Here is a 24,227-nt window from a genome sequence, read left to right on the forward strand (position 1 = left end):
GTTGGAGCAGGCCCAGGTCCGGGTGCCGTTATCAGGGGCTGCCTGGTGTTATAGACACCTCCCGGCCCACATGAAGAGGCATCCCCTGATAGGGACGACGCTACGGGTGGGGTCACAGATTTGCTCAAAGGGGTCGCTATCCACGCCTAACTCCCCGCTATTTCCTATTATGGGGAACCCGCAATTCTCCCCTGGTATGGACCCCCATCTTCTGCAGGCCATGTCCAGTAGCAGGTGCACACAAGCACGATGTTTCTGGACAGGTGGGGACTGGCCGTCCATAGAGGCGCTCTGTAATACATCGGGACCCTATAAACTAGCCTTTTGGACTGCTGTCCAACTTAGACACTTTTTTCGAGCGCTCCCATCCCCCCTTCAATTTGACGGACCATTGACTGCCTTTGAGGAATGTTGCTCTGGCAACGGGGTGCTTCCAAGAACGCTGTCTACAATGTACAATCTTCTTATCACACCCGGGGATGACGCTCATTTGACCTTCCTGACAAAATGGGAGAGGGACTTGAACTGTACGTTTACTCCGAGCCAGACTCAAAACATTGTAGCATTGGCCCTGAAATCTACCATCTGTACGACCATACAGGAAACAAATTATAAAATTCTGACGAGATGGTACTTAACTCCTCAGGCTTTGCATTCTTTCTACCCGACCACCTCTGCGCTTTGTTGGAGATGCGGACTGGAACAGGGCACGTTGTTGCATGTGTTTTGGTCATGTTCGAAGTTGTCTCACTTTTGGTCCACTGTTAGGACCGTTACTCAAAAATTTACGGAGTATAATGTCCCCAATGACCCGGCCTTCTTCCTCCTGCACGTAAACGCCATGTCCACTAAAAAGTACAAAAAATCCATTCTATGCCATCTGGTAAATGCCGCAAGAGCATGTATACCGCTCCACTGGAAAAGCCAGGCCCCTCCATCGGTGGCGTCCTGGGTTCATAGGGTGGAGGAAATTAGTAGACTGGAGGACCTGGTGCTTACGGGGAGGCAACAGCAGGAAAGATTTAGGAAAACATGGGCACTCTGGCACCAATTTATCTTCTCGCCCGAAAGGGTATCTCTGAGGACCTTGTAATATGATCAGCGATATATACTGCATGTGGGGTAGGGCAGTCCTGAATCAACCAGAAATCCCCCCCTTTCCCCCCTCACCTCACCCCCCTCTCCTTCCCCCCTCAGTCTCCCCTGCCAGTGTCCCTTCCCCTTCCCTCAATGGTCTCTGCCCTTGGTACTGGGTTTTTACCGGGGTATCGAGGTTCTGACGAGAGCCGGAGATAGGGGGAACTGAAGGGATTTAGGCTCCCGAGTACGCTTCTGACATGGAGGTGTTATGGGTGGGCCATGTACAATGTTTTCTATGATCCTATCTCTCCCTTGATCTCGGCAATATGTTCGATATGTGCTTCCCTTTTCCTCCCTCCCCTTTTTGTATCCCACTTCTATGTTGTATGACATGTCCATGCCCATGTTGGGCATTGTTTGAAAATTAATAAAATTTATATTTGAAAAAAAAAAAAAAAAAGAAAGTAGGGAATGGCCAGAGCATTGCATTGGTAGCTGTGTGATTCTGCATTGGCTGCACTGCACAGATCTGGCAATAAATATAAGACTTTGGGGGATGATTAAAGGATAATTGTATGAATGTAAGGTTTTGCATTAATGTTTTAGAATTATAGGTATGATTGACAAACTACAGTTAAAGTTTGTTGTGTTGGATAGGAGAAGTGTGGGACTTGAGCCTCACTCACACAGGCATACTTAAGTGTACTGTTAAGGGCAACGTTTCTTTGCATGGGATGCTCAGGTGTTCCATGCATATGCATACAGGCAATCCCATTGACATCAATTGGGATGCAGAGGCTGTAGAGACACAGCCGCTGCTCCAAATTTGATATCCATGTGGTTGTGGGTATGTGCAGTGTGAGTTTGGGGATACACACCCGCACTCACATGGATGTCAAGTTGGGAACAACGGCTGTGTTCATGCAGCCAATGAGTTCCAATTGCCATGAATGTGACTACCTGCAGGAGGATGAAGGGAACACCAGGGCACCCATGTGGGCAAACATGGCCCTTTGCATGGGTGTACATCAAAATGCAAACGTGTGCACAAAGAATTATTTTGAGTTTTTAATTCTTGCCTGTGCCTCCACTGGGAAAAGTGTTTGATTGGGTTATATTGTTGGCATAAAATGATTTTTTGTTCTATAAGAGAGCCATCCATGGAGCCATTATGCCACTATTTGGTCAGAGTACCATTAAGTGTGCAACTAGAACATCTTACTATGTCATGGGGAAAATTCCCCACTTCCCATTCCAGTAACACCCTTTCTGTCAGGGTTTGACAGGGTTTCTACAGGGAAGGGAAAATTGATAACTGACATACGTTCTCACCTTTCTCTTTTCCTTTTATTTTTTTATGCCTGAAGATTTTAAGGCCGCGTACACACGCGGGGACTGTTCGCCCAACTTTGTCCGTCAAACAGTTTCAGCAAACAGTCCGCTCAAAATTAGCATGGACGGACATGGCCACACACGACGAACGAACAGTTTGCTGAAACCGTGCGCGATGACGTGAACGGCACGTACGACGGGACGAAAAATACGACGTCCTATACACTGCATTATAACTTTCGGCGTGTAAATCCTTTCTGAGCATGCGCGGAACTTAGTTTGACGAACAAGCCTACACACGAGGGGACTGTTCGCTGAAACAAAGTTTCAGCGGACAGTTTTTTGGAAATTCCGAAAAACCTTGTTCAGCGGACTGTTCGCTGAAACTGTCCGCTGAAAGCCCACACACGAGCGGACTGTCCGCCGAAACACTGTTCAGCGGACAAAGTTGGGCGAACAGTCCCCGCGTGTGTACGCGGCCTTAGAGTTCCCAGTTCCATGCAGTTTCTGCTTTTGAGCTTCTAAACTGATAATCCAAAACATTTTTTTTTTCAACAGATTGCCAATGCCATGCAATATGTAGTTGCATTAATTGAAAAAGAAGTGATGTCTGCATTGTTTAATACTATCTCTACATTACTGTGACTTTTCTTTACATATGACATGTTTTTCTTTTAAATGGATAGCGATTATTGATTTTTTTTATTTTATTTACATTATTTAAGTATACCAGTAGATTTCTTTTCTATTGATGCCTTGTATAGGAGGCGTGACATTGTCAGGGTTCAGGTTGTCTTTGTAACAGATGTTGTAGAGGAGGAAGTCAAGGTTTGCCCAATGAATCATGCTAGTGTGACCACAGCTGAATCAGCCTATGTTTCTTTTGGGAGAGGCAAATTGGAAGATGCTAAAGTTTCTTCAGTCCCCTGTCAGTAGAGCTGTTGGCTTGACTGAGAATTTCTAAGCTACTATGCTTTGTATAGATTTCAAAGGACAATATTTCTTACAAGTTATTTGATATAGAAAAAGAAAATCCATTTCCTGTCATAACTATTAGTATGTGAGCTGCTTTCTTGAGATCTTGCATGGTCAGTTTAACATATATCTAAAGCATATTTTTTTTATTATTTAACTAGAGTAGAGAAGGATCAATGCCTGTTTTTTTTTTTTTTTTTATCTGTATTCCATTGGAAGATATCCATTTACTTCCTGCCCTGTAGACACAACAGGAAATATAGGAAATCTCTCCAAAGTACAGGAAACCCTCTTATGCCCCATACACACGAGCGGAAATTCCGCCAGCAAAAGTCTGATGTGAACGTTTGGCCAGAAATTCCGACCGTGTGCATGTTCCATCGGACTTTTGCTGGTGGAATTTCCGCCAGCAAAAGATTGAGAGCAGGTTCTCTATATTTCCGACAGAAAAAGTTCCGATCTGAAATTCTGATCGTCTGTAGCAATTCCGACACGCAAAATTCCTACAAATGCTCGGAAACAATTTGATGCTTGTTCGGAAGCATTGAACTTAATTTTCTCGGCTTGTCGTAGTGTTGTACGTCACTGTGTTCTCGACGGACGAAAATTTAGAAAACTTTTGTGTGACCATGTGTAGCCAAGCTTGAACAAAATTCCGTCAGAAAAATCATCCAAGATTTTTCAGAGTGAAATTCCGCTCATCTGTACGGACCATAAGAGAGGTGCCACGAAACTGGAAGATTTCTTGTCCTGGTGACAACTGTAAAATTTTGAGATTTCCATAGCCTTCTGTAACATTAACAATGAACTCCAGAAAAAATTGCGAGAGACAATCTCCCCATTGGCCACATGGACAGAAATCACCACCTGATTGGTGTTCTAACACTTCCACACTATCTAAAACACAAGATCAGTTTTGGCTTTAGATTATTTTAATGTATTACTATTTAACTGCCTCATGATTGACCACATTCAAAATAACCTTGATATAGTTCTCTGTTTAGTCATCAACAGCAATTTTTTTCAGTCTGTTCTGTGCGCATTTTCCAGTATCAGACCTTTGACTTCGGAGTCTGTATGCCTAGTGTAAATTTCTAACATGAAACTATAAACCTATAATACAAGTAAAGTTTTCAATTTCCTTTTATTGGTTTGTGTCGCATGTTATAGTTTTATTACATAAAGTTTCTAGTGTAGGAATTCTCCCCATTATCTTTGAAGTTAAGTTAATACATTTTGTAACAGCCATTTTTTAATTGCTTTCTGTATCTCCAATCACATTATTAATTTTCTTCATAATTGTACTGTTAACTTTTTGTGTTACATGCCCTTTATTTAGATATTCAGTCATAGCATCAGCACAAATACTCCTGGCATAGAATGGTATCAACTAAAAACAAAACAAAATAAAAATACAAGCATATAATATGGGTATTTCATTGATTAGAATTGTTAATAAATTAGGTTTCTATTCCTTTTTTTTTTTTCACATTCTATTCCTTTATGGATGGTTGAAAATCAGATCCACTACACTACTTTAAGTGTTTTCCTTTTCAGTTCGGCTATGCTGGAATTCAAAGGAACCATTTTCATATACCAGGCCTAGTGGATGGAAAGGAGGTGGTGTTGGAATCCTCCTATCCCCTCAAAGCACTTTTCAGGTTCTTCATCCACCCCCTTCTCTGCCCCTCTCTTCATTTGAAGCTCACTGTATTCGTTTATTTTCTCCAGTTTCATTGAAAATCGCTGTGATCTATCGGCCCCCTGGACCGGTAGCAAACTTCCTTGACGACTTCTCCGCCCGGCTACCCTACTTTCTCTCCTCTGAAATTCCAACAATCATTCTTGGTGACTTCAATATCCCTGTTAATCTTAACACTCCTGCTACATCTAAGCTGCTGAGCCTAACCTCCTCTTTTGATCTAAAACAATGGACAAGTGCTTCCACTCACTCTGTTGGCAACTGCCTTGACCTCATATTCTCCTACCTATGCACTCCGCACACCCTCTCCAATATTCCTTTGCCTCTATCTGATCACCACCTTATTAGTTTCACTCTCTCCTTGTCTGCCTCCTCCTTGCCTTCCAACTACCAAACTATTACCCGTAGAAACCTTCACCATCTTAACCCTTCTCTTCTTTTTTTTCTGCTACAGATTTTCTCTACGACAAAATCTCATCCTTGTCCTGCCCCAACTTGGCTACTTCTGTCTACAACAGTTCACTGTCATCCACCCTGGATAACTTCGCCCCCCTCACTACGCACAGAATCAGGCCCCGACCGCTACAACCCTGGCAGACAGACAATACCAGAAGCCTCAAAAAACGTAGCTGTGCTCTTGAGCTTCTGTGGCGTAAAACTAACTCACAGCAAGATTTCAGCCAATATAAATCTGCCCTCCAAAAATACCATTCCTGCCTGTACACTTCCAAACAGACCTACTTTATTACTCTCATTAACACCCTCTCACGCAGTCCCCGTTATCTCTTTTCTACCTTTGCTACTCTACTTCGTCCTCCATTACGCCCACCCACTAACTTACTCACTGCCCAGGAGATTGCTTATCACTTCAAAAATAAGATTGAGACGATTTGTCTCGAGATTTCCGCTCTACAGACATCTCCCTCACCTTACACTCCTTGTCCTCCGGCACAATCAATACTTTCCTCTTTTAACCCAGCTACTATAGAGGAAGTCACTAATTTTTTTTCTATTGCCCACCTAACCTCCTGCCCCCTGGACCCTGTTCCTTCTCAAATACTACGGTCACCATCTGACTCAATCCTACACTCCTTTACTCATATATTCAACCTCTCACTCTCTACTGACATCTTCCCCAACCCTCTTAAACATGCACTAGTCACTCCCATACCAAAAAAGGCCTCAGACCCCACCAATCTTAACAACTTAAGACCCATCTATTTACTCCCTTTTGCCTCCAAACTCCTTAAACGTTTAGTCTACAACCGACTGAGCAACCACCTCATTGAAATAACCTTCTTGATCCTCTTCAGTCTGGATTTCGCCCACAGTACTCCACAGAAACTGCCCTCCTAAAACTCACAAACGACTTACTAACAGCCAAAACCAATGGTCATTATTCCATACTCTTACTCTTGGACCTTTCCGCTGCCTTTGATACAGTTGACCACCCGCTCCTCCTCAAAAAACTCAATTTTCTTGGTCTCCATGGCTTCACTCTCCGTTGGTTTGAATCTTACCTATCTCATCACACCTTCAGTGTCACTTACAACTCCACTTCCTCTTCTCCAACTCCCCTTTCCATTGGGGTCCCCCAAGGTTCTGTCCTTGGACCTCTACTATTCTCGATCTACACGTGCTCCCTGGGTCAGCTGACAGCCTCTCATGGCTTTCACTACCATGTATATGCTGATGCCACCCAAATCTATCTTTCTGCCCCTCAGCTCACCCCATCAATCTCCTCACGCATCATAGATCTACTAACAGACGTTTTAGCCTGGATGTCACACCTCTTCCTCAAACTTAATCTATCTAAAACCGAGCTCTTAATATTTCCTCCCCCACGTGCCCCTTCGCCTGACTTCTCTGTCAAGATCAATGGCACATCTATCAGTCCGTCCCCACATGCCAGGGTGCTAGGGGTAACCTTAGACTCCGAACTGTCCTTTCAGGCCCACATACAAGCCCTGTCCAAATCATGCTGCCTTAGCCTCCGCAACATTTACAGAATACGCCTTTTTTTAACTAATGACACCACCAAGCTTCTAATTAACTCCCTGGTCATCTCTCGCCTCGACTACAGCAACTCCCTCCTCATTGGATTAACTTTACATAGACTATCCCCCCTTCAGTCCATAATGAATGCTGCTGCCAGACTCATCCACCTTACCAGCCATTCAGTGTCCTCCACCCCTCTCTGCCAATCCCTCCACTGGCTTCCACTCACCCAACGAATAAAATTCAAAGTACTAACAATAATTTACAAAGCCATCCATAACTCTGCCACTAGTTACATCACTAACCTAGTCCCAAAATACCAACTAAGGTGCTCTCTTCGGTCATCTCAAGACCTCCTGCTCTCTAACTCGCTTGTCATCTCCTCCCATGCTCGCCTCCAGGATTTCTCCAGAGCTTCTCCCATCCTTTGGAACTCTCTACCCCAATCTGTCTGACTGTCCCCTAATCTATCCATCTTTAGACGATCCCTGAAAACCCTTCTCTTCAAAGAAGCCTATCCTGCTTCTAACTAACACTGTTTTACTTCCTCCATCAGCTAATCCCCCCACAGCTATTACCTATTGTATCAATTGACCCTTCCTATTTAGATTATAAGCTTTAATGAGCAGAGCACTCTGATTCCTCTTGTACCAAATTGTAATGTAACTGTAATGTCTACCCTCATGTTGTAAAGAGCTGAGCAAACTGTTGGCGCTATATAAAACCTGTATGATAATAATAATAATAATATGCAGAGGGTAATCCCCTTTACCTGTTGGCGTAAAAAGTGTGACTTTCTTTTTTACAATGGTCTTAAACAGACAATTTTACATCAAGGTTATTATATGAAACATTTGTTTATTTATGCAAGATAATTATATCTTCCCTTAAAGAACAACTGAACAATTGAACTTTTAGTTAAAATTAACCAAGAAAACCTCTAAAAACCCCTAGATTTCTTCATCACCAGTTCTTTGACACTGTAGTAATGAGGCTTACAATCACATGCCTGGTGGACCATCAGGACAAGAAGATTGTAGAGCTCGATCGCTTTATCCAACCCCAACTTGTGATCTGGGATATCAGTAGGAAAATCTGTTTTCAAGATATCTAACTTAGCGCAAGTCTGGTCTAGTTGATTTTGATGATGGTTATTTTATTGGTACATGAGATAACGAAGTTTAGCTTATGTTCCCTAGCTTCAATTTGTGTGCCCAGCAGCCCAATGTCAGCCTTTATATATAAAGTAATCTGTAAAGCTATGTAAGCCAATCCCTTGTACAGTAGATCAGAGACTGGGACTCAGTGGGGGAGAGGTTTTACATACAGGAGATACGCTTTCAAGTCAAGAAGGAAGTGCCGGTGTACAGTCCTGTGAACCTCCTGCAGCTTCCAGGCCATGTGTCTGTGATGGATCCACAGCAGCCATCTTCGCTGCAGCTGCTGTGGAGCAGGATGCTGGTGGGGGTCTGGAGCAGGCTCTACTCTCTGTTCCTCTAGTCATCTAACAGAGCAAGGGTGTATGGGAGAGCTCATTCAGCCAGTTCAGTAAGCAGGTTGGCGGCTAGGCAGCCATCTTGGCGAGCTGCATGCAGGTGTACCTTCCCTCTCGTTTTTATTCAATTTTGGCAATGAATAAAATTTTGACAATGTTGGATTTTTGTTTAACATGTATCTATATATTCCGATTATAATACTTTTAAAACTAGCTCTGCTAATATTTCCAGTCTGTACATACTCACAGATAAGTCAGTACTTGATAAATGTCAGTATATACCTAAAATTGGTAGGCACTGTTTTAAACATTTCCTCTATCATTTACAGCTATGTTACTATCTTTATTGGCTGGCTTTATCATTATGTCTTTATTTTACAATGGCAATTTCTATTTGTATGTTAAAACATTTTTATGTCTCACATGTTTCTGGATAATGGATAATACTATTAACTAATTTTCTATCATTTTAACAAAAACATTGAACATTCCCTCCAGATGCAAATGGTGTGAAATCATTTTAATATGGGACAGCTAATGTTAATTTGTAGTACTGATAAGCTATGTTAACTTTCTCTTTATAGAGACTTCAATATTCTTTCAATTGTTATTTCCTCCTGCTATATAAATTGAAATTTTTTTTTATTTTTTTTTGGAGAGTGGACTTTTGTTTGTACCAACTTTATCCTTGAAAGGATCAAAGATCTGAACCTGTTTGCTAGGAAACTAGTGTTGAAAATAGAAAATATGAACAAAGAAAAAATAGGTCCTTTGATATCGCAGGAGGTATAAACATGCCCTTCAGTATATATTGTATAAAGGGCTATATATAAAGTGTTATTAAAGGAAGAATATGGATACTGTATATGTTAAAATCTTTCAACATTGGCAACATTGCATTAATTGTTCAAAATGCGGGATCCTCTGAGTGTCCAAATGTTTCTGGTAATCACATGATTGAAGGATTGAGTTGATATATAAACACCATCTTATGGCCATATGTACAAATTTCACCATCATACATAGCAGATACACATAATCTTGTGAAAAAAAGCAAGATTCCACAGTTGCAAGCAATACTCTTTTAGTGAGCCTTGATGTTAGAGTGATACTAAAAACACACACTGTTTAATTTACATTGTCCCTTCTCTTTCTGTATGTGGATGATGGCTTTGTAATTATTTTAATAAAAATAAAAAAATATATAAGTAACTTTTTCCTAATTGATATACAGCTGTCACACGACCCAGATCTTTCTTAGCCTGCCTGGGAAACAAATGCAGGAGGAGCTTCGTGTCCTCTGCTGCTGGTCAAATGCTCAAAAAAAAGTAGAGTAAAAAAAAAAAAAATATATATATATATATATATATATATATATATATATATATATATATATTATCAATGAACTGTTTTAAATAATCATACAATCACATTTGAAATAAATCTTTATTATTTTGTGGAAATAACATGGTGTGGGCAGATTTCTGCCAGTCACAGCCCCCCCCCCCCCCCCCCAGCCTTGCCTATGTCTTAGAAAAAGAGGTTGGTGAAGCCTCCATTAATCAATATGTTACATCCCATCCCCATTGTGTTTAGCTGGTTAGTGGGCATGGAGGGAGGGGGTGTGCTGTCATTTACCACTGTGTATACGCCCACATATGTGTCTCTATAATCATATGGGCTGCTCAGATGTGATAGGGAGGAAATTCTGAACATAGAAACTCATTGAAAACTGAGCATGTCCAGAGTTGCCATCACAGCTGCAAAATCCCTAGCTCAATTGGAGACTTAAACAGGAGGTGGGGATAGAGAGCAGCAGGATCAACCAGGTTATTTGCAGAATACAGAAAATGAATCTCATAGTGACTGAGTGAATATAAACAGTATGCAATACAGCATTTATTGATAGTTTTTTTTTTTTATGATGTGAGTTTAGTAACACTTTAAGGCTTTGTAAAGTAACTTTAATAATGAACTATAAGTAAAAGTGTGTGAACACATTTTGAGAACCAGAGAATTTTGCTTTTCTAAAAAAAAAATTCTTATTCACATTTACTTTCTTTTTCAGAGCACTGCCTATAAACAGCTGATATAAATAGCAAAGGCATCTGCATGCAAAAACACATTTTTTCTGGGAAGGTGGGGATTGCCTTTGTTTTTACTGAAAAAGTTGGAAAGGTATACATCCCATGTGTTATTATGGGTCAGATTTATCAGATCTATCTAAATATGAATAAAATGGGGATGCCCTTTAAGAGTGAAATTCGTAAGGAAGCCATACTGTTTTTAACTTGACCATAAAGAAAGATGTAAAAGGGAACAGTCAGTTATTTTTTGAGCTTTCTTATAAACCAAAACGACCAAAAAAGTAATCCATAAGGTTCATTGCAATGTGGACATTGCAAAGCTTGCAATACTAGTGATAAAAAAAAAAACCTTCAAATGACCCAGTTTTCTGCAGTAATTTGCATTAAAATGTGATCTGATCCTCATCCAAGTCACAACAATAGGCAAACACAATGTGCTTGAGGTCATAACTCACAAACAGTTCCAATTTATTTACACATCTTTTTCAATTTATTTATACATCTATTATACATACATCTATTATACATTCACAGTGCTGGAAGAAAAAGTACATGATCCCATAAAATAATGACTTCAACAAATGCTAATTGGAGTCAGTAGTTTGCACACATGGAGTCCAATTAATAAAATTAATACAATTTGTTTGGGGGTGTGGTTTAGAGCTATTTTGATTGATGAAAGACACTCAAACATTTTAAGATTGCCGTTCATAAGAAGCATGAGCTGATGTAAACCATGCCTCACTAAAAGGAGCTTTTTGAAGAGAATCTCAAAATGTTTTGGCATCCATCAATCAACAGTTTGACAAATTGTCTGAAAATGGAGAGTTTAGTACTGTGACTTCCTTTCCTAGAAGTAGGGGTCCAGCCAAGATGACTCCCAAGGCACAACGCATCTTCTATGAGAATAACCCACGGATAACAACTAAAGGCTTGAAGACAGGTAGAGTGTCCATGGCAAAACAAAAATGTAGGAAGCAGCTGCTTTCCAAAAAGAAATTGCTGTGCACCTGAAATTTGCCAAAGAGCACCTTAGCAAACCACAATGCTACTGGGGAATGTATTGTGGACTGATGAAATACAAGTTAAATTGTTTGGGAAGAATACTCAGCACTATGAATTGTGCAAAAAATGGCACAATATAACAACATCAAAACATAATCCCAACCGTGAAATGTGGTGTCAATGCCTTAGGGTCTAGACCAGTTGCCATTATTATGGGAGAGATCAATTCCCAAATTTTCCAAAATATCCTACAAGATAATGTCAGGGTGGCTATCTGCCAGTAGAAGCTACCTAGAAATTGGGTGATGCAGCAGGATAGTGACCCTAAACATCAAAGTAAATCCACAACAGACTGGCTTCAGAAAAAGAAAATTAACTTCAAGAGAGCTGTTCACACCAGACATTCTACAAATGTGTCTGAGTTGAAGCAGTTTTGTAAAGAGGAATGGTCAATAATTCCTCCTGAACGTTGTGCAGGTCTGATCCAGAGCTTCCAAAAGTGCTTGCTTGACGTTATTGCTGCCAAGGTTCGACCAGCTAGTAACTCCAAGGGTTCACTTGCTTTTTCCTTCAGTACTGGTAATATTTAATGAGTGTGTGAATAAAAACATTAGAAATAAGAATTGTCTGTGTGTTATCAGTGTACTCACATTTTGTTTGTCTATTGTTGTGACTTAGATGATGATCAGATCCAATTTCATGGCAAATTACTGCAGAAAATAAGTTAATTTCAATGCATTCACTTACTTGTTCTTGCTATTCTCATGGTTAAAATAATTTATAAAGCCAGAAAAATAGACAGATGATGGAAATTAGATATTTCTTTAGCAGATGATAGAAATTAGATCTTTCTTTAGATGTAGCTCTTCTGTAATGATGTATGTGGCTAAATGTCCATGTTCAAAACTCTATATTGGGAAAAGGCAATAAGGCAGACAGACGTTCTTGACATTTGGATGATATTATGTTGAAGAGAAATGTATTCTCAGCAAAACATAAACTGTATGGACATCATTCCACAACAATATGAAACATAATGTAAATATGCACAGAATGATGGACCAGATTGTTTATACTGTAATTCAGGGCAAAAAAAATGGGTCCAAGCAAAGGAAACTTTGACAGTAGTTTATTACAAACTGACTTTCAGTGGATCTTTGGACTTAATATAATACCATCACATGGTCTGAATGAAGTTTATACATATCTCGTCTATGGTAAAAATAAATAAAAACTAGCTTTGTAGATAAATGTATGAGATCAATTTGAGATGGAGAATCATGTAATCTATTAAGGCTGCATTCAGACCTGAGTATTTTCAGCTCATAAAACGCTCGTACAACGCCCAAAAAAAGCCTGGAAAACACCCATCAACCAAAATCCCATTTATTTCAATGGCTCCTGTTCACATCTGAGCGTTTTGTCACCTGAAGCAAAACGCCTGAAAAACACCCTAAGCTCAAAAAAGAACATGAGCTTCTTTGGGGAAGATTACAGATGTTTTTCTGCCTTTTACATTGGTGACCTAAACAAAATTGCGGAAAAAATGCTGCAAAGTCTTGGTGAAAATGCGCAACTTTAAAATGCTCAAATGGAAATGCAGCTTAAGAAAGAAGTTTAAATGAATGAACTTCCCTATAGACATTCAGGAATAATAATAAGAGTTATGAATAGATATGAAAAGTCAACAATGAAACTGTACAGTATGCAAGATCCATATAAAAGTTATCAACATGATTAAATTATGGATAGAGAATAGGTTCAACAAATTATTTAAATCCATGGAATAGCGTCAATAAGTTATTTAACATTCATGGAGTAAGTTTATGATAGTAGGTTAAGAAAGACATAATTCTGAAGATAACTGTAAATAAATATCAGAAGGTTGAAATAGATATTAATTTGAAGTGAAATGTAAATAAAAAAATCACGAGGAATAAATAAATTATGATAGTTCTTAACCACTTTCAGACCGGACCATTTTGCTGGTAAATGACCAGAGGTCTTTTTACACTTTGGCACTGCGCTGCTTTAACTGGTAATTGCGCGGTCATGCAATGTTGTACCCAAACAAAATTTGCGTCCTTTTCTTCCCACAAATAGAGCTTTCTTTTGATGGTATTTGATTGCCTCTGCGATTTTATTTTTTGCGATATAAACGTAAAAAGACCGCAAATTTTGAAAAAAAATGATATTTTCTACTTTTTGTTATTAGAAAAATCCAATAAACTCAATTTTAGTCATACATTTAGGCCAAAATGTATTCAGCCACATGTCTTTGGTAAAAAAAAAGTCAATAATTGTATATTTATTGGTTTGCGCAAAAGTTGTCACATCTACAAACTAAGGTACGTTTTCTGGAATTTACGCAGCTTTTAGTTTACGACTGCCTATCTCATTTCTTGAGGTGCTAAAATGGCAGGGCAGTACAAAACCCCCCCAAATGACCCCATTTTGGAAAGTAGACCCCCTAAGGAAATTGATAAGAGGCATGTTGAGCCCATTGAATATTTTATTTTTTTGCCTCAAGCGATTGAATAATGACAAAAAAAAAAATTTTTTTTTTTTTTTTACACAAAGTTGTCACTAAATGATATATTGCTCACACATGCTATGGGCGTATGTGAAATGACACCCCAAAATAAATTCTGCTGCTTCTCCTGAGTATGGGGATACCACATATGTGGGACTTTTTGGGAGCCTAGCCGCGTACGGGGCCCCGAAAACCAAGCACCGCCTTCAGGCTTTCTAAGGGCGTAAATTTTTGAGTTCACTTCTCACTACCTATTACAGTTTTGAAGGCCATAAAATGCCAAGATGGCACAAAACCCCCACAAATGACCCCATTTTAGAAAGTAGACACCCCAAGCTATTTGCTGAGAGGCATGTTGAGTTCATGGAATATTTTATATTTTGCCACAAGTTGCGGGAAAATTACAAACTTTTTTTTTTTTTTTTTTTTTTAACAAAGTTGTCACTAAATGATATATTGCTCATGCATGCCATGGGCATATGTGAAATGACACCCCAAAATAAATTCTGCTGCTTCTCCTGAGTACGGGGATACCACATATGTGGGACTTTTTGGGAGCCTAGCCGCGTACGGGGCCCCGAAAACCAAGCACCGCCTTCAGGCTTTCTAAGGGCGTAATTTTTTGATTTCACTCCTCACTACCTATTACAGTTTTGAAGGCCATAAAATGCCAAGATGGCACAAAACCCCCACAAATGACCCCATTTTAGAAAGTAGACACCCCAAGCTATTTGCTGAGAGGCATGTTGAGTCCATGGAATATTTTATATTTTGCCACAAGTTGCGGGAAAATTACAAACTTTTTTTTTTTTTTTTTTTTTTTCACAAAGTTGTCACTAAATGATATATTGCTCACGCATGCCATGGGCATATGTGAAATGACACCCCAAAATAAATTCTGCTGCTTCTCCTGAGTATGGGGATACCACATATGTGGGACTTTTTGGGAGCCTAGCCGCGTACGGGGCCCCGAAAACCAAGCACCGCCTTCAGGCTTTCTAAGGGCGTTACAGTTTTGAAGGCCATAAAATGCCAAGATGGCACAAACCCCCCCCCAAATGACCCCATTTTGGAAAGTAGACACCCCTAAATTTAGGGGTACACTAGTGAGACTAGGTAATAAATGGCGGGTGCCCTGAAACTATAAAAAAATAACTAACCAACCAGCGTCACCTGTAACAGTTATATGGTGATCACTGGTGAAAGGGTTAACTAGGGGGCAATTAGGGGGCTTTATGCGGTAGTATATGGGGGTCCCTGGCGCTATAAAAAGCTGCAGCGAACCTAAATACCTACCTGCCTAACTAGCGTCACCTGTGACACTAATACGGCGATCAGAAAAACGATCGCTTATTAGGCTGGGTTCACACTGGAGCGATGCGGGAACGCCACGAATGCGCGGCGGGTTCCCGCATCGCATGCCTCCCGGCGGCAGTTCACACTGCCCTATGCGAACTGCTGGGAGTGTCAGTGAAATGTTACTGACACCCCCAGATCAGTTCGCATATCGCAGTGCGATCTGCAAACTCGGATCGCATGGTGTGAACACCCATGCGATCCGATTCTGCTGCGGGCCAAAAAAAGGGTCCCGTGCGAATTTGCGGCGGGTGCGGCGGGTGCGGCGAATGGCTGAACTCGAATCGCACAGAGATCGGATGTGATTTGCACTGCAGTGCGGTGCGAATCACATCCGTTCTCATAAACCGCTGCAATGTGAACCCAGCCTTAGTGACACTGGCGACGGGGGGTGATCACGGGGTTAAACCTTTATTGGGGGGGTTAGGGGGGTACCTTAGAACTAAAGGGGGCTAACCCTAACTGCCCTAACAGTTATTAGTCACAAATGACACCCGCCGGGTGATCAGGGGGTTAAACCTTTATTAGGTAATAAATGGCGGGTGCCCTGAAACTATAAAAAAATAACTAACCAACCAGCGTCACCTGTAACAGTTATATGGTGATCACTGGTGAAAGGGTTAACTAGGGGGCAATCAGGGGGCTTTATGCGGTAGTATATGGGGGTCCCTGGCGCTATAAAAAGCTGCGGCGAACCTAAATACCTACCTGCCTAACTAGCGTCACCTGTGACACTAATACGGCGATCAGAAAAATGATCGCTTATTAGGCTGGGTTCACACTGGAGCGATGCGGAAACGCCGCGAATCCGCGGCGGGTTCCCGCATCACATGCCTCCCGGCGGCAGTTCACACTGCCCTATGCGAACTGCTGGGAGTGTCAGTGAAATGTTACTGACACCCCCAGATCAGTTCGCATATCGCAGTGCGATCTGCAAACTCGGATCGCATGGTGTGAACACCCATGCGATCCGATTCTGCTGCGGGCCAAAAAAAGGGTCCCGTGCGAATTTGCGGCGGGTGCGGCGGGTGTGGCGGGTGCGGCGAATGGCTGAACTCGAATCGCACAGAGATCGGATGTGATTTGCACTGCAGTGCGGTGCGAATCACATTCGTTCTCATAAACCGCTGCAATGTGAACCCAGCCTTAGTGACACTGGCGACGGGGGGTGATCACGGGGTTAAACCTTTATTGGGGGGGTTAGGGGGGTACATTAGAACTAAAGGGGGCTAACTCTAACTGCCCTAACAGTTATTACAGTCACAAATGACACCAATGCAAAAAAAAAAAAAATGACATTGGTGTCACTGTGACTGGGGGGCAGGGGTAATTGGGGGGGTGATCGGGGGGTAAAGGGGGGGTGTGAGTGTGCCTGGCATGTTCTACTGTGTGTGTGAGTGTTGGTGCAACTTACTGATCCGCTCTCCTCCGTGTCGGAACGAAAAATACCGACACGGAGGAGAGAATACATCACTTCCTCTCCTGTGTTTACATTACAGGAGAGGAAGTGATGTCACCGGGGATTTCTATTCGTCGGGAGCGATCGCGAGGGGGTGGCCATGAATGAATGGCCGTCCCCTCGTCCGGGATCGCTCCCGTACGAATACCGACCGCCGCAGGCACCGGGCGGGGGCCCGATCGGGCCCCCGACCCGCGGGAGGCAAGGGACGTACATGTATGTCCTTATGCCTGCCCGTGCCATTGTACCGACGTACATCGGCGTGCGGCGGTCGGCAACTGGTTAAAGGATAAATTAAATATTGGAAATATTCAGTAGCAGAAGATGAGCAAAATAGCAAAATAGGCGAGTTGGAAGCTCTGGTGCATCAGGAGAGCTATGGTGTAATCGGTATTGCTGAAACTTGGCTTATTCCTCACATGACTGGGCTATTACTATTCCTGGCTATGCACTCTTTCGGAAAGACAGAGTAAAAAGGAAAGGTGGAGGGGTCTGTCTGTATGTGAGAAGTGATCTCAAAGTGAGTGAGAAAGAGGACCTGGTGGACGGAGAGTGTGATGAGTCCGAAGCATTATGGGTGGAACTGCATACAGATGTGCGTAGTTCAAAGTTAATCATTGGAGTTTGTTATAGACCACCCAATTTTAATGAGGAGGTGGAGACTCAGCTCCTTGCACAGATAGAAAGGGCTGCAAGGGCTGGGACAGTGATAATAATAGGGGATTTTAACTACCCAGAAATTGACTGGGGTAATGGCACTGCTGGGACAGTTAAAGGGCAAAAATTTATAAACCTATTACAGGACAATTTTATGGTCCAGTTTATTGAGGCCCCAACTAGGAATGCTGCTCTATTGGACCTGGTAATCTCAAACCATGCAGAGCATATTACTAATGTTCAGATAAAGGAACATCTGGGTAGCAGTGACCATAACATGATTTCATTTGACGTTAGCTGTAAGCAAAAATCACATACGGGAAAGATAAAAACACTTAATTTCAAGAGAGCAAATTTTCCAAGGATGAGGGCTGCTCTCCAGGACTTAGACTGGGAGAGAATATTGGCATCAATGGGCACAGAACAGAAATGGTAATTCTTCAAAAAGACTGTTTGTGATCTCACGGCAAAGTATATTCCCATGGGCAATAAGTTTAAAAGGCTAAAAATAAAACCGATGTGGCTCACGACCAAAGTTAAAAAAGCTATAAACTATAAAAAAAGAGCTTTTAAAAAATATGAAAATGAAGGAACGTTAGTGTCATTTAAATGTTACAAGGAATATAACAGAATATGTAAAAAGGAAATCAAGGATGCAAAAATTCAAAATGAAAGACAGATTGCAAAAGATAGTATGACAAACCCCAAAAAATTATTCAAATATATTAATAGTAAAAAGGTTAAGTCTGAGCATGTAGGCCCTTTGCAAAATAATCTGGAGTGGGTGACTGGGGACAAAGAGAAGGCTAACTTATTAAATACTTTCTTCAGCTCTGTGTATACAAAGGAGCATGGGGGAGCTCATGTCCATAATGGGGGTGGTAGTGACGCAGTCCCAAATCCACAATGGCTCAAAAGTGATATGGTCCAGAAATATTTGGACAGAATAAAGGTGGATAAAGCACCTGGACCTGATGGCATCCACCCACGGATCCTAAAAGAATTGAGCTCTGTAATTTCAAAGCCATTGTATCTAACTTTTAGGGACTCATTAATGACAGGAATAGTACCACTGGATTGGCGCAGGGCCAATGTGGTGCCTATATTTAAAAAGGAAACTAAGTCTTTACCAAGTAACTATAGACCCGTTAGTTTAACTTCTATAGTTGGGAAGATACTGGAGGGATTAATAAAAGACCACATAGATGAGTTCTTAAAAATATTTTAAGCAACAGACAGCATGGATTCATGAAAGGCAGAAGTTGTCAGACAAACCTGATTTCTTTTTATGAGGTGGTAAGTAAAACCTTGGACAGAGGGGTGGCGGTGGACGTGATATACTTGGATTTTGCAAAAGCGTTCGATACAGTTCCGCACACACGGCTCATGTGTAAGATAAAGTCTACAGGTTTGGAAATATCAGTTTGTAAATGGATAGAAAACTGTCTAAAAGACAGAATTCAGAGAGTAGTGGTTAATGATTCTTACTCTGAATGGTCTAAGGTTATCAGTGGTGTATCCCAAGGTTCAGTGCTGGGACCCTTACTTTTTAATATCTTTATAAATGATATTGGGTCTGGGATCAAAAGTAACATTTCCGTCTTTGCAGATGACACCAAGCTATGCAGTGGAATAACGTCCTTACAGGATGTCTCCAATTTACAAGCCGACCTCAATGCTCTGTCTAATTGGGCGACTATGTGGCAGATGAGGTTTAATGTTGATAAATGTAAAGTTATGCACTTGGAGGCTAAGAATATGCATGCATCATACATGCTAGGGGGAGTACAACTGGGGGAATCTATAGTGGAGAAGGATCTGGGGGTTTTGGTAGATCATAAGCTCAATAATAGCATGCAATGCCAAGCTGCGGTTTCCAAAGTCCTTTCCTGTATTAAGAGAGGTATGTACTCCAGAGAGAGAGATATCATTTTGCCCCTGTTCAAATCATTAGTAAGACCTCATCTAGAATATGCAGTTTAGTTTTGGGCACCAGTTCTCAAAAAGGATATCGGGGAACTGGAGAAAGTGCAGAGAAGGGCAACCAAACTGATAAGAGGCATGGAGGATCTCAGCTATGAGGAAAGATTAGAGGAACTGAATTTATTCACTCTTGATAAGAGGAGATAAGGGGGATATGATCAACATGTACAAATATATAAGGGGTCCATATAGTGAACTTGGTGTCGAGTTATTCACTTTACAGTCAACAAAGAGGACAAGGGGGCACTCTTTATGTCTAGAGGAAAAGAGATTTCATCTCCAAATACGGAAAGGTTTCTTCACAGTAAGAGCTGTGGAAATGTGGAATAGACTCCCTGCAGAGGTGGTTATTGCCAGCTCAGTGGATTGCTTTAAGAAAGGCCTGGATTATTTCCTAAGTGTACATAAAATAACTGGGTACTGACATTTATAGGGAAAGTTGATCTGGGGAAAATCCGATTGCCTCTCGGGGGATCAGGAAGGAATTTTTTCCCTTGCTTTAGCGAATTGGATCATGCTCTGCTGGTGTTTTTTGCCTTCCTCTGGATCAACTGTGGGTATAGAATTGGGTATATGGGCTGGTATGATATTATTATATATATATATATTTTTTGTGGTTGAACTGTATGGACTTGTGTCTTTTTTCAACCTGACTAACTATGTAACTATGTAAAGACAATTTAGTACAAATACATACAAATGCACAAAAAGACAAGACTGAGTAAACATATTTTAATTGGCAAGCTAATAATCAATAGCAAATTCCCTAGGAGACCAATAACCTAAACTTTGTTCATAGTTTAAATAGGAAGGGCTCAAAATGGCATATCTGAGTGAGGAGAATAAGGCTGACCATACATTATACAATTTTCTTATTCAATTTTCTTTTGATTTACCCTCAACTATGAAGTGTAAGTACCTGCCTTATTGCAGACAAATTAATAGTGTTTAGGTCTGACCTCATATCATATGGATTTGGTAAATCTACAGGAAAACTGTACAAGAAAATTATATAATGTATGGCCAGCCTAAGATGTTATATTTGGCATGCATGATTATGTTGGCTAAATGAATGTTGGCTAAATGACATGCATACATAATCAGACATGTGTAATGTAGCATGATGACATAATCATATGGACGTCTATGATCATAGCCAAGAGATTATATAAGGAAGGAGAAAGTAGCATTGGTTGGTATTTTGTTGTTATACTTTACACAGAACACAATTTATTGTATACCCTGAAGAAGCCACTAAGGGTGGCAAAACATGTAGGGAGCACAGAGCAGCACTTAACACTTGCCAGACATGTTAAATGTTAAAGCCATGGGCAAAAAAATGTTTTTTCCCCCTGTTTTTGCCGAAATTTGCTAAAAATTTTAAAAAAAAATTCAGTGTGGAGTAGTTTTACAAATTAAAAAGTCATTTTGTTACACTGGGAATGCAAAATGCAGTATATATACAAGTATTATGCTTGAAATAAAAGCACAGATTATTCGGTAAATAAACAAAGCTTGCTTTTTTTTCAATTTCATTTTTTTATTACAAATAGAATAACAAGGACTGTATATGTTATGACAATTTCAACTATGCATGAGAACAGATAACCACCCCCTTTCCTCATAATTTAAAAGCTTCCTGCCAATATTAATTTTATGCTATTGACAATGCTGACCCAGAAGCATATATTGCTCTTGCAAGAGCTTGATCAATGTTCTTCTGATTTGCAGGTGTCATTTTATTCATAAATTAAGGTATTGTGTATTTTTGTGAGACAGTGGTTTGCAACACTTAAAAGTCAATAGCTACAATTACTTTAGTTGCTGAATTTAAAGGGGTTGTAAAGGTAAATGTTTTTTCACCTTAATGCATTCTATGCATTAAGGTGAAAAAACATCTCACACTGCTGGCGCCCCCAGTCCCCCCGTTTTACTTACCTGACCCCTCGAAAATCCCGCGCTCGCCCTCGCCGTCCTCTTCGCCGCTCAGCCTGGCCGCTGATTGGCTGGAGTGGATGGATTGAAAGCAGCGCAGCCATTGGCTCGCGCTGCTGTCAATCACATCCAATGACGCAGCGCGCCGGGGGGCGGGGCCTTGTGATACAGCGAGCGGCTATAGCCGCCGGCTGTATCACGGGAGCGCGCCCGCAGTGCTTCTCACCAATGCGAGGGAGCTCGCATTAACGTGAGAAGCACCTGCGGGAGGAAGCAGAGACAGCCGCCGAGGGACCCCAGAAGAGCAGGTTTGGGGCCACTCTGTGCAAAACGAGCTGCACAGTGGAGGTAAGTATGACATGTTTGTTATTTAAAAAAAATAAAAATTTTTACTTTACAACCCCTTTAAGTTCCAAAGTATTTTATTAAAGATCAAAGAGACATAGAAACATAAAACATGTCACAACAAAATGAAGTTCAAGGCTTCCTTCAAATAAATTGAACAACGGAAGCTGAGCTGATACATAGTTTGTTAGTGCCGTGGCCGTGTGAATAAGATGCAAAGCATAGTATATCTGAAAAGGGCCCATGGTCTAACAATAGGGTGCCTAACAGTCACTATAAATGCTTAACTGGTAGAAAGGAAGATGCTATTAGGCCAAGTGTATGAAAAGACATGATCCCATCCCATCCAGAATCAAAGGGAATAAGTCAAAATACTGGAATACTCTGCAGAATTCTGGAAGTGTAGGCAACCCACGCAAGTTTTTGTATGTTTGGAGGGAGTGTCCATTGCTATGTAAATAAGCTTCTCCATCTCAACAATCTTTGGTATTCATCTGAACCAGTCTGTTAATTTCAGCGGGCACTTTTTACCCCAGAAAAGTGTGATGCACGCCCTAGCTGCATTGACAAGATGCATAGCTTGAGATTTAAAGTAGGCAGATATAGAAAGAGATGCGTGATGTAGTAGAAATTGGGTTGGAGTAAAATCAAACACCTAACTAATACTGTTGCAGAGATGAATACAACCACCAGATGTGTAGAAGGGAACCAGTTTCTGCTTCACATCTCCACATGTGGATAAGGCCTGAGGAGAAAACTTGTGTATCAAAAGGGGGGATTTATACCATCCGGAGAAGTGAGACATTCACTGTACCTTTGTGCAAATATTGACAAATCTGCCCCCATTCCTCAGCAGACATGTCAAGATATACGTAAGTCCCATTCCCACCTCCTACAGGCTAAATTACAGGTCAGTTCTTGATCAGAGAAAAGAAGCGGATATACAGTATAGATGAGATTAGATGAGATTGGAATTCCCTCACTGAGCACAAAGATTCAAACAATGTGCTTGGTTGGGTCCATGCAGAAAGCCTGTTTGGATGAATGAAAAAGTGCCTTAATTTGACATGTGTCCAAAAGGGGAAATAGTGCCTGTTTATCAGGGCTTCATAACTAAGAAAGGAGCCTTTGACAAAAAAGCAGTAATTTGGTCATACGGCCATATATCAGTCAAAAGGTGGGGTTCCAATCCGGGGAGAAGGCCAGATTACGATTGATAGTGGTTAGGGGACCCAAGGAAGAGGAAACAATTTAGCGTATGTTTTATGGAAACAAGATAGGGTGGCACCTATCAGTGGATTGTCTTCATAGTCAGAAAGAACATGTGGCAAAATCAGCCAGGGAGTCAAGTGCAATGGAGTGGTGTTAAAAGCATTTTCAAGGGTTACCCAGGCTTTAGGGTGAACATGTATGTTCCAGTGTACTAGCCTGATAAGGTGACAAGCCCAGTGGTATTTTTAGAGATCTGGGAGGTCTAGGCCACCCCTCAGCTTTGGAAGGGTTAGCTTAACAAAGCTGAGCTGAGAACGCCCAGATGTCCAGACACAGGCTGATAAATATGAAGTAAAAATGGCTGGAGGTAACTTAATTGGAATTGCTGGCATCAGGTAGAGTAACCTTGGCAGTATATTCATTTTAAAAACTGCAGCTCTACCAAACCATGTAAAAAAGAGGTTATTCCACACCTGAAGGTAACTTTGAATGGAACATAAAGCCTGTAAGAAGTTCATCTGAGAGTAATGGAAGTTGAATTCCTAAATAAGGGATTGCATCTTGCTTCCAGGTGAATGGAAAAATTGCTTGGCAATGTGCTACCAAGGTCAGGGCTGAGACTAATATTAAGGGGGAATGATTTGGAAAAGTTTATCTGAAGATTGGACAAGATTATTAAATGTGTAAAATCTTGAAGTATGTTTGGTATGTTCACAAGAGGTTCAGAGAGAAAGTGATGAATGACATCTGCAAAGACTGCTACTCTGTACATAGTACTTGTAATCACAAAGACCCATGATCAACAAAACAGCTTCCATATTATCCCAGGCTACGCTATTGAATGCCTGCTCCACGTCCAAGGATAAGAAAAAGCTTCTCTGGTTATGTGTCATAAGCCAGTGGTGTAGGTTTAGCGCTTTATTAGTGTTATCCCTGGCTTCCCTAACTGGAATAAACCCCATTTGATCATTAATGATGAGGTAAAGGAGCAGGGTCGCTGATAAAAATCGCTGATAAAAATCATCACCTTCAACCCCACCCCTTGTCCCTCCTTCAGCTACACCCCTGTCTGC

At 41.1% G+C, this 24,227-nt stretch overlaps 1 protein-coding gene across 2 annotated transcripts in view; it reads left to right on the plus strand.

Annotated features, from left to right (window-relative positions):
* Positions 1 to 24,227, plus strand: part of LUZP2 (leucine zipper protein 2) — a 928,200-nt gene that overhangs the window by 807,904 nt on the left and 96,069 nt on the right. The window lies entirely within an intron of this gene.

Source organism: Lithobates pipiens, unplaced genomic scaffold (assembly GCF_037356315.1).
Source record: "Lithobates pipiens isolate NorthernLeopardFrog02 unplaced genomic scaffold, aLitPip1_a1.2 Scaffold_10, whole genome shotgun sequence".
NCBI classification, from domain to species: domain Eukaryota; kingdom Metazoa; phylum Chordata; class Amphibia; order Anura; family Ranidae; genus Lithobates; species Lithobates pipiens.